The sequence below is a fragment of the Arachis hypogaea genome, chromosome 10 (genome assembly GCF_003086295.3).
Source record: "Arachis hypogaea cultivar Tifrunner chromosome 10, arahy.Tifrunner.gnm2.J5K5, whole genome shotgun sequence".
Taxonomy (NCBI): domain Eukaryota; kingdom Viridiplantae; phylum Streptophyta; class Magnoliopsida; order Fabales; family Fabaceae; genus Arachis; species Arachis hypogaea.
In genome coordinates this window covers 29,526,140-29,535,185 of record NC_092045.1, presented here as the reverse complement: position 1 = coordinate 29,535,185, position 9,046 = coordinate 29,526,140, and the positions used below count along the sequence as shown (strand labels likewise).

The window sequence follows — 9,046 nt, the reverse complement described above, 5'->3', positions numbered from 1 at the left end:
ATGTCAGAAGGACACCTTTTGGTTAATTGCTTGTATCTTTCCCAAGCTTCATAGAGGGATTCACCTTCCTTCTGTCTGAAGGTTTGGACATCCACTCTGAGCTTACTCATCTTTTGAGGTGGAAAGAATTTGGTCAAGAAAGCATTGACCAGCTTGTCCCAAGAGTTCAGGCTTTCTCTAGGTTGTGAGTCCAACCATGTCCTAGCTCTGTCTCTCACAGCAAAGGAGAAAAGCATAAGTCTGTAGACCTCGGGATCAACCCCATTGGTCTTAACAGCATCGCAGATCTGTAAGAATTTAGATAACTGATGAGAATCTTCTGATAGAAGTCCATAAAACTTGCAGTTCTATTGCATTAGAGAAACTAACTGAGGCTTAAGCTCAAAGTTGTTTGCTCCAATGGCAGGAATTGAGATGCTTCTTCCATAGAAGTTGAAAGTTGGTGCAGTATAGTCACCAAGCATCTTCCTTGTATTGTTGTTATTTTCGGCTGCCATGTCTTCTTCTTTTTCGAAAATTTTTGTCAGGTCCTCTCCAGAGAGTTGTGCTTTAGCTTCTCTTAGCTTCCTCTCAAAGTCCTTTCAAGTTCAGGATCGGCTTCAACAAGAATATCCTTGTCCTTGTTCCTGCTCATGTGAAAAAGAAGAGAACAGAAAAAAAGAGGAATCCTCTATGTCACAGTATAGAGATTCCTTTATGTGAGTAGAAGAAGAGAAGAAGAGAAGAAGAGAAGAATGGGGTAGAGAGAAAATAAAGAGAATTTGAACATAAAGAGGGAGAGAGGGTTCGAATTTTAAGAAAGAGAGAAGTGTTAGTAATTAAATAAATAAATAGAAAGAGATGAGAGAGAGAAGAAATTCAAAAATTAATTAGAAGAAAAGAAAAGAAAAATATTTTTTTTTATTTTAATTATTGGTTAGTATTCAAAAATATTAGAAGAAATAAAATAAAATTAGAGTTTAAAATAATTAGTTAATAAAAAAGATTTTTGAAAAGAGGAAGGTGATTTTCGAAAATGAAAAGTGAAAAAGTAGTTAGTTGGTTTTGAAAAAGATATGATTGAAATTTATTTTGAAAAAGATTTGAAAAAGAAATTTAAAAAGATTTGATTTTGAAAATTGAAATTGATGACTTGACTAAGAAGAAACTAAAAGATATGATTCTAGAATTTAAAGATTGAACCTTTTTTAACAAGAAAGTAACAAACTTGAAATTTTTTTTGAATCAAATCCTTAAGGTTTTCGAAAATATGAAATAAAAATAGGAAAAAGATTTTGAAAATCAATTTTTAAAATTTTCGAAAATATTAAGAAGAAAAATGAAAAAGATTTGATTTTTTTGAAAAAGATTTGAAAAGATAGAAATTTTTATAAAATTGAAAATTTGACTTGACTCATAAGAAACAACTAAACTTTTTTTTAAAAAAATTTTTGACTGAGTCAATCCAAAATTTTGAAATTTATGAGAGAAATAAAGGAAAGATATTTTTTTGTTTTTGAATTTTTAATGAGGAGAGAGAAAAACACAAAAATGACTCAAAACATGAAAATTTAAGATCAAAACAAAAAAATGCATGCAAGAACATTTTGAATGTCAAGATGAACACCAAGAACACTTTGAAGATCATGATGAACATCAAGAACACATTGTTGAAAAATTTTTAAGAAAAGAAATACATGCAAGACACCAAACTTAGAAGTTTTTAATGTTTAGACACTAACAAATTGAAAATGCATATGAAAAACAAGAAAAGACACAAAACAAGAAAATCACAAGATCAAACAAAGACAATCATCAAGAACAACTTGAAGATCATGAAGAACACCATGCATGAGTTTTCAAATTTTTTTTAAGGAAAATTAAAAATATACAATTGACACCAAACTTAAAATTTGACACTAGAATTAAACAAGAAACACAAAATATTTTTGATTTTATGATTTTATATGTAATTTTTCAAAAATTTTTTTGGAAAAACGAAAAAGGAGAGAAATTTTTTTTGAAAGATTTTTGAAAACTTTTTGAAAATAAAATAAAGGTTGAAACAAGAAGAAAATTACCTAATCTGAGCAACAAGATAAACCGTCAGTTGTCCAAACTCGAACAATCGTCGGCAACGGCGCCAAAAACTTGGTGCACGGAATTGTGATACACAACTCCAATACAACTAACCAGCAAGTGCACTGGGTCGTCCAAGTAATACCTTACGTGAGTAAGGGTCGATCCCACAGAGATTGTCGGCTTGAAGCAAGCTATGGTCGTCTTGTAAATCTCAGTCAGGCGAATTCAAATGGTTATGATGTTTTGATGATTAAAAAAAGAAATAAAACACAAAATAGGATAGAGATACTTATGCAATTCATTGGTGGGAATTTCAGATAAGCGTATGGAGATACTTTGTTCCCTCTGAGCCTCTGCTTTCCTATTGTCCTCATCCAATCTTGCGTACTCCCTTCCATGGCAAGTTGTGTGTTGGTGGATCACCGTTGTCAATGGCTACCATCCGTCCTCTCAGTGGAAACATGTTCGCTACGGTTTCCCGCATGGCTAATCAGTTGTCGGTTCTCGATCGTGTCAGAATAAGATCCATTAATCCTTTTGCACACTTTCACTGCGCCCAACAGTCATGAGTTCGAAGATCGTCACAGTCATCCCATCCCAGATCCTACTCAGAATACCACAAACAAGGTTTAGACTTTCCGGATCTCAAGAATGCTGCCAATTGATTCTAGCTTATATCATGAAGACTCTGATCTCACGGAATGGAAGATTCTATTGTCAGGAGAGGCAACCATGCGTCGTGAACCAGGAGGCCAAGAGATACATACTTAAGCTCTCGCAGATAGAACAGAGGTGGTTGTCAGGCACGCGTTCGTAAGGAAGGATGATGATGAGTGTCACGGATCATCACATCTATCAGGTTGAAGTACAAGTGAATATCTTAGAACAAGAATAAGCGTGAATTGAATAGAGAAACAATAGTACTTTGTATTAATTCATGAGGAACAGCAGAGCTCCACACCTTAATCTATGAGGTGTAGAAACTCCACCGTTGAAAATCCATAAGTGATGAAGGTCCAGGCATGGCCGAGTGGCCAGCCCCCAAAACATGATCAAGAGATCAAAAGTGATCCTAAGATAGTCTAAAAAATGATCTAAAGATATGAATACAATAGTAAAAAGTGCTATTTAGACTAAACTAGTAAACTAGGTTTACAAAAAATGAGTAACTAAGTGTAGATAGTGCAGAAATCCACTTCCGGAGACCACTTGGTGTGTGTTTGGGCTGAGCATTGAAGCTTTCACGTGCGTAGGCTCTTCTTGGAGTTTAAACGCCACTTTTGGTGCCAGTTTGGGCGTCTAACTCCAGCTTTGGTGCCAGTTCTGGCGTTTTACGCCAAAAATGGGTCTCTGGTGGGCATTTGGATGCCAGTTTGGGCCATCAAATCTCGGGCAAAGTATGAACTATTATACATTGCTGGAAAGCATAAGATGTCTACTTTCCATCGCAATTGAGAGCGCGCCAATTGGGCTTCTATAGCTCCAGAAAATCCAATTCGAGTGCAGGAAGGTCAGAATCCAACAGCATCTTCAGTTCTTTCTCAGCCTCTTAATCAGATTTTTGCTCAGGTCCCTCAATTTCAACAAGAAAATACATGAAATCATAGAAAAACACACAAACTCATAGTAAAGTCCAGAAATGTGATTTTTGCATAAAAACTAATAAAAATATACTAAAAAGTAACTAAAACATATTAAAAACTATGTAAAAACAATGCAAAAAAGCGTATAAATTATCCGCTCATCACTTATCTCTAAAATTAAAGGTCTAAAACTGGCATTCAATGCCAGGTACCAACCCCAATCCTGGTGTTGGACGCTCAAAAGGGAGCAGCTGGCGTCCAACACCTAAAAGGGAAGCAAGGTAGGCGTCCAACACCCAAAAGGGAGTACCAACTTGTGGAGTCACGCCAAGCTTAGCTTAATTATTCACCAAGCGAGCCCAGAAAGTGGATTTTTGCATTGTCAACCTAGTCTATCTTATTTTCTGTAATACTTAGTCATTAGATAGTATTTAAGAAGGAGATCACCCATGTTTATCATTATCTTTACCCATTTAAACCTTTCATTACTTTTCTATAAGCTATGAGTCACTAACCTCCTAGGTTAAGGTTAGGAGCTCTGCTGATTCTTATGGATTAATAATATCACTATTCTATTTCAATCTATGCTTGATTCCATTCTAAGATGTATCTTCATTCTTCATCATAATGAATTGGGAGTGTAACTTGACCATCATTCCTATTCTACATGGGTTCGTGTGAGTCCTTGATGGAATAGTATTGAACCACAAATTTGATTATACATCTCTTAGACGGCTAATCCATGACTTCGTTGGAGACTTGGAGACATCAGTTTAGCCGAGGTACGGGGCGATTAGTGCCTTTGTGGTATAGGCTAGAATTAGGAAGCAGCATTCTCTGATTTGGAAGATCTGACCTTATCTATGGCTCTTTGAGTAGGATAACCAAGGGAATTGACTGCATGAGCTTTACCCCTGTTCAGATTGGATGACCACTGACCTGGCGTTTGATCTGAAGCAGAGGAGATTAATGACCACTGACCAAGCATTAATCACTTACAGCCTGCCATGGAATGAATCATTAGAAGTTGAAGTAGACAGTGAGAAAAGTTGATCCAGAAGGAGGAAGCATCTCCGAACTCTCAACCGTTCTCTTATCATTGATTTCACACCAAGCCAGTAATACTTTATTTATTCTGTTTTTATGCATTTTTCCACAACAACTATATTTTCTATCCACCTAACTAAGATCTATAAGATAGCCATTGCTTGTTAAAACCAACAATCTCCGTGGGATCAATCCTCACTCACCTGAGGTATTACTTGGACGACCCGGTGTACTTGCCGGTCTATCTGTGCAAATATTGCGGAGTCAATTTCGTTCACCAGTGAGAAATTTGAATTATCAGGCCCAGTTCTCTCTTCCCAATAAATTTGGAACTTTGGTTATGGTGAATGAATAGTTTTTGTGATTTTGGGTATTTAGGTATAATCTAGCACTTGATTGCTATTGGGTTTTAACCCAATTCACAGTGGGTAAGGTAAGAAAGCTCTATACCCTTATGATTTGCCATATTTTTTAATCCTATATTTTGATTTTGGTAATTTATATGGTTTAGCTTAGAAATTCTTGTTGGTTGGAATTGAATTGAGGAATTGGTGCACTTGGAGTTGATCTTTGGTAGCTAGGCATTGTTGAGCTTGTTTGAGGACTCAACTTAGTGAATTTGTACATATTGGGATTCGGTCAAGGTATAGTTTGGGTTTTCTTTATGTAATATGTAATATTTCATGAGACTTAGGCTAGTGGTCTTTAGGATAGGATTGGATGATGTGGTTGCATGATTAATTGCATGTAAATGCTATGGTTGATGATGATTTTGATGAAGGTTGAAAGAGTTGTATATGGTGGAGTATGAATATTGATGATATGATGATTATGATGATTGGATAAATTATGATGTTAATAATGGGTAATTGTTTATGTGTTGATGATTGATGATGTTGTTGTTGATAGATGATGAGAAATTAGAGAATTTATGATGATAAGTTGATAAAAAATGTTTGTGATGGTTTAGAATGGTGTATATGTGAATATTTTGATGTTGGGATTGTTGATTATGTTTAAGATGATTATAGTGAGAAGCCATTAAGAAAATTAGGAGGATTTGACGGTTTGATAGCTAGATGCTTGAGAAATGATTGAGAAGTATTTACTATGAATATTTGAGTTGTGTTTAGTGTGTTTTGTTTGGTTTGGTTTTAGAAATTTTGGAAAAACTAGAGAATTGTCACTTTTGGTAAAAATCTGTTTTTGGTAAACTTTGGCAGATCTTAACTGGAGCCTCGGTTTTTGAAATTGATTGAATTTTCCTTTAAATTAAAGATGATTTCAAGAGCTTTAAAATGATATAAAGTTTGAGAAAAAAGGAGCTTTATAGAGAAGCTATGAGCGTTTGACATTCGGTGCAAAAATCTGAGGTTCTACAGCTTTAAAACTTTTCCAGGTCTACTAAGGCTCGCATACGCGGCATACGCATGCGTACGCGGGTAATGGCTTCTATCCAGAACTTTTGCGTTCGTGGCGCATGGACGCATACGTGACATGGTCCAATTTCAAGGCATGCATACGCGGGACAGGGGTTCGCGTACGTGAGACCCCTGTTTTGCTGAAAAATAGTTTTCTTCACCTTTTCAAGGATTTTCTAGCTTTCTAAACTTCTTTAATTACCGTTTAAGATTTCTTTCTAGTAATTATGTCCTAAGACTATTAGAGGTGAGTTAGTAAATTAAATTGATGAATTTCTTATATAAGTTTAGAAGACGGTGACAAGGCTTAGGAAGTTCTGTAGATGGAATAGCTTGAGTGTTTGGGCGGAGTGTTGAGGTGACAATGAATTGAGAAACATGAATAATTATGGTTAATGAGATAAGTATAAGCATACTTGTGCTATGAACAATGATCTCTAAGATTGAGTATGTAATTGTGATATGCATTGTTCTCCATCATAAAGGTTGTGGCAGTCTCCCGCCTACGTTCGAATGTGAGGGTTGTGGCAGTCTCCTGCCCACGTGACATGCATTGAATTGGTAAGTTGCTATGCGCCCCAGACAAGGGCTGTGGCAATCTACCTCTTGTCGAGGTAGCGGTGCAGACGTAGGGGTCAAGGCAGTCTCCTGCCTACGTTGAGATGTGAGGACTGAGGTAGTATCCCGCTTGCATAACCTTCTCTGTTGCAAGAGTGCGTCAGGCACCATATCCTTGGAGTGAGCATGCAAGTGTGTCAGGCATTATATCCTCAAAACGGTAGTGCGCCAGGCACTATATCCTTGGAATGAAAGTCCGCGAGGTACTATATCTCTGACATGGCAGAAAGGCTACATCCGAAAGGATGTGTCAGGTTGGCATTTACGGACCAACAAGTGATATCACGAGCCAATAGGACAACCATTCATCATATGCATGTTCTATGTGTTTATTTACTTTGCTTATCTTCAGTATGCCTAAATGAATCACATGCCTACTTGCTATTCGTTTACTTGATGTATATGTATATTACTTGTGTTTTACTTGTTTGCATTACTTGTATTTTCTGCTGGGATTGAGGAGGCTTGGTAGGCGGTGGCAATGGGATCCTATGGAGGTTTGGCTGGTGAAGGCTGTAGGACAGTGGTGTTATGTTAGTTAGAAATTCCTTAAGTTAGATTACCCTATTTATGGTTTAAGTTATTTATCTCGTTAAGCTTGAATATCTGTATCGATGCGAAGTTCTAGGATTGCCTTTGGCATCTCGGAACCTTATATCTTATATATTTGGCACTGTTACAATACTGAGAACATCCGGTTCTCATACCATATGTTGTTGTTTTTCAGATGCAGGTCGTAACCCACCTCAGTGAGTTACGAGCTGGTGACAGAGTGGAGGACCTTTTATCATCTTTTGTACTTTTGGATATTTTGTTGTAGTACTGTCACTTTTGTATCTTAAACTTGATTGCCTTAGAGCGGCTAAACATGAGAGACAAGAAGTATTATGACTATTTTATATATTTAATATTAAAATAGGAGCCTGTGACTCAACACCGTATTGCTGATTACTTTGAAAACCGGAAACAAATACTTTATCCTAAAAAAAAGCAAGCATAGATTCATATACAAGACTTCTTACATAATATCTTATATATATATATATATATATATATATATATATATATATATATATATAACATACAAACTCATATCCCTCTTACAAAATTGTAATAATAAAGACGAGGGAAGAAAATAATCTAATTAATACAACAGTATATAAACCAAATGCAGTATAACTCTTCTTAATGCTTCTTCATCCGGTTCCTGAAAAGGTAAAGCTGTAGGAGGTGAGAACCTAACCACACGGTCTCACCACACAGTTTTAAAGTTGTCATAAGAAGATTTTTCATAAGAAAACTATTTTCAAGCTCAGTGATTATCATTGCCTAATGAATCTTCTAAAAACCAATAGGTAATCATTCAAAACCTTTTAAAAGAAACAATGTTTAATCTTTCAGAAATCTGAAACCTTTCCTTTCTTATAAGAAAATCTCAATCAAAAACCAACTACGCAATTAAACAACACAATCATTAATTCAGTACCAAAATTCATTCTCAAATGTAGCACGCCAGGACAAACACAGGCAAGACAGACAAGGAAATCACAGGTTTAGGTAGCAGTTACAGCAAATAGTTTAAGTAGCAGTTAAGAACAGTTTAGCAATTAGGCAAACCAAAACAAGTTCAAACCCAAACATAGCAAACAAATGCATGTGATGCATGCCTGTCCTATGGCTGATGAGGCTCACCTGTCGGTTATCCAGCCAACTCGACAAGTCTGAAAATACTTAGACTATCCCCCGACGTGCATCCCCAAGAGTCTATGCATAGCTTTTTCTCAAATAATCAATATTGCTCAATGGGGGTTACATTCCTGGGAATTTATATAGTGCCCGGTCACATTTATGTCGTAGGGTCAACAGAGTATCGAGTTTTCAACCTGGTACACGTGGTGGCAAGCCATGGTACTTTATCCAGGGAACTTCGTATATCAGATAATTCAAATACATAAGCCATATGAATAATTCAAAGATCATATCTCAACATTCTCAATCGATATCTTAACATTCTCAACATTCTCAACATCATAATCATTCATCAATCCAAATCTCATTTTCAAATTCATTCAAAACCATATTTCAAAGAAAATTCTCATCATCCTTCTTTCCATTCCGTCCATTAACAATCCCAATTCAAAACATAATTCTTTCTTTGATAAGTAAATCAATCTTAAAACATATAATGTTTAAAAAAATCTTTTTAATCGATTACTTCAAATAAAACTTCCAATTTTATAAAATTTCGGCAGCATCTCCTCTAAAACTCGGACACTGCCACCCTTTACGGGTCCCATCCAAACATTTCTCAAACTT

The 9,046-nt window shown here is 35.9% G+C and overlaps 1 non-coding gene across 1 annotated transcript; it reads left to right on the top strand.

Annotated features, from left to right (window-relative positions):
* Positions 1-104, top strand: LOC112718879 (small nucleolar RNA R71). Its single transcript, XR_003161205.1, has one exon. It is a non-coding gene; the product is annotated as a small nucleolar RNA R71 (small nucleolar RNA).
* The last annotated feature ends 8,942 nt before the right edge of the window (positions 105-9,046 follow it).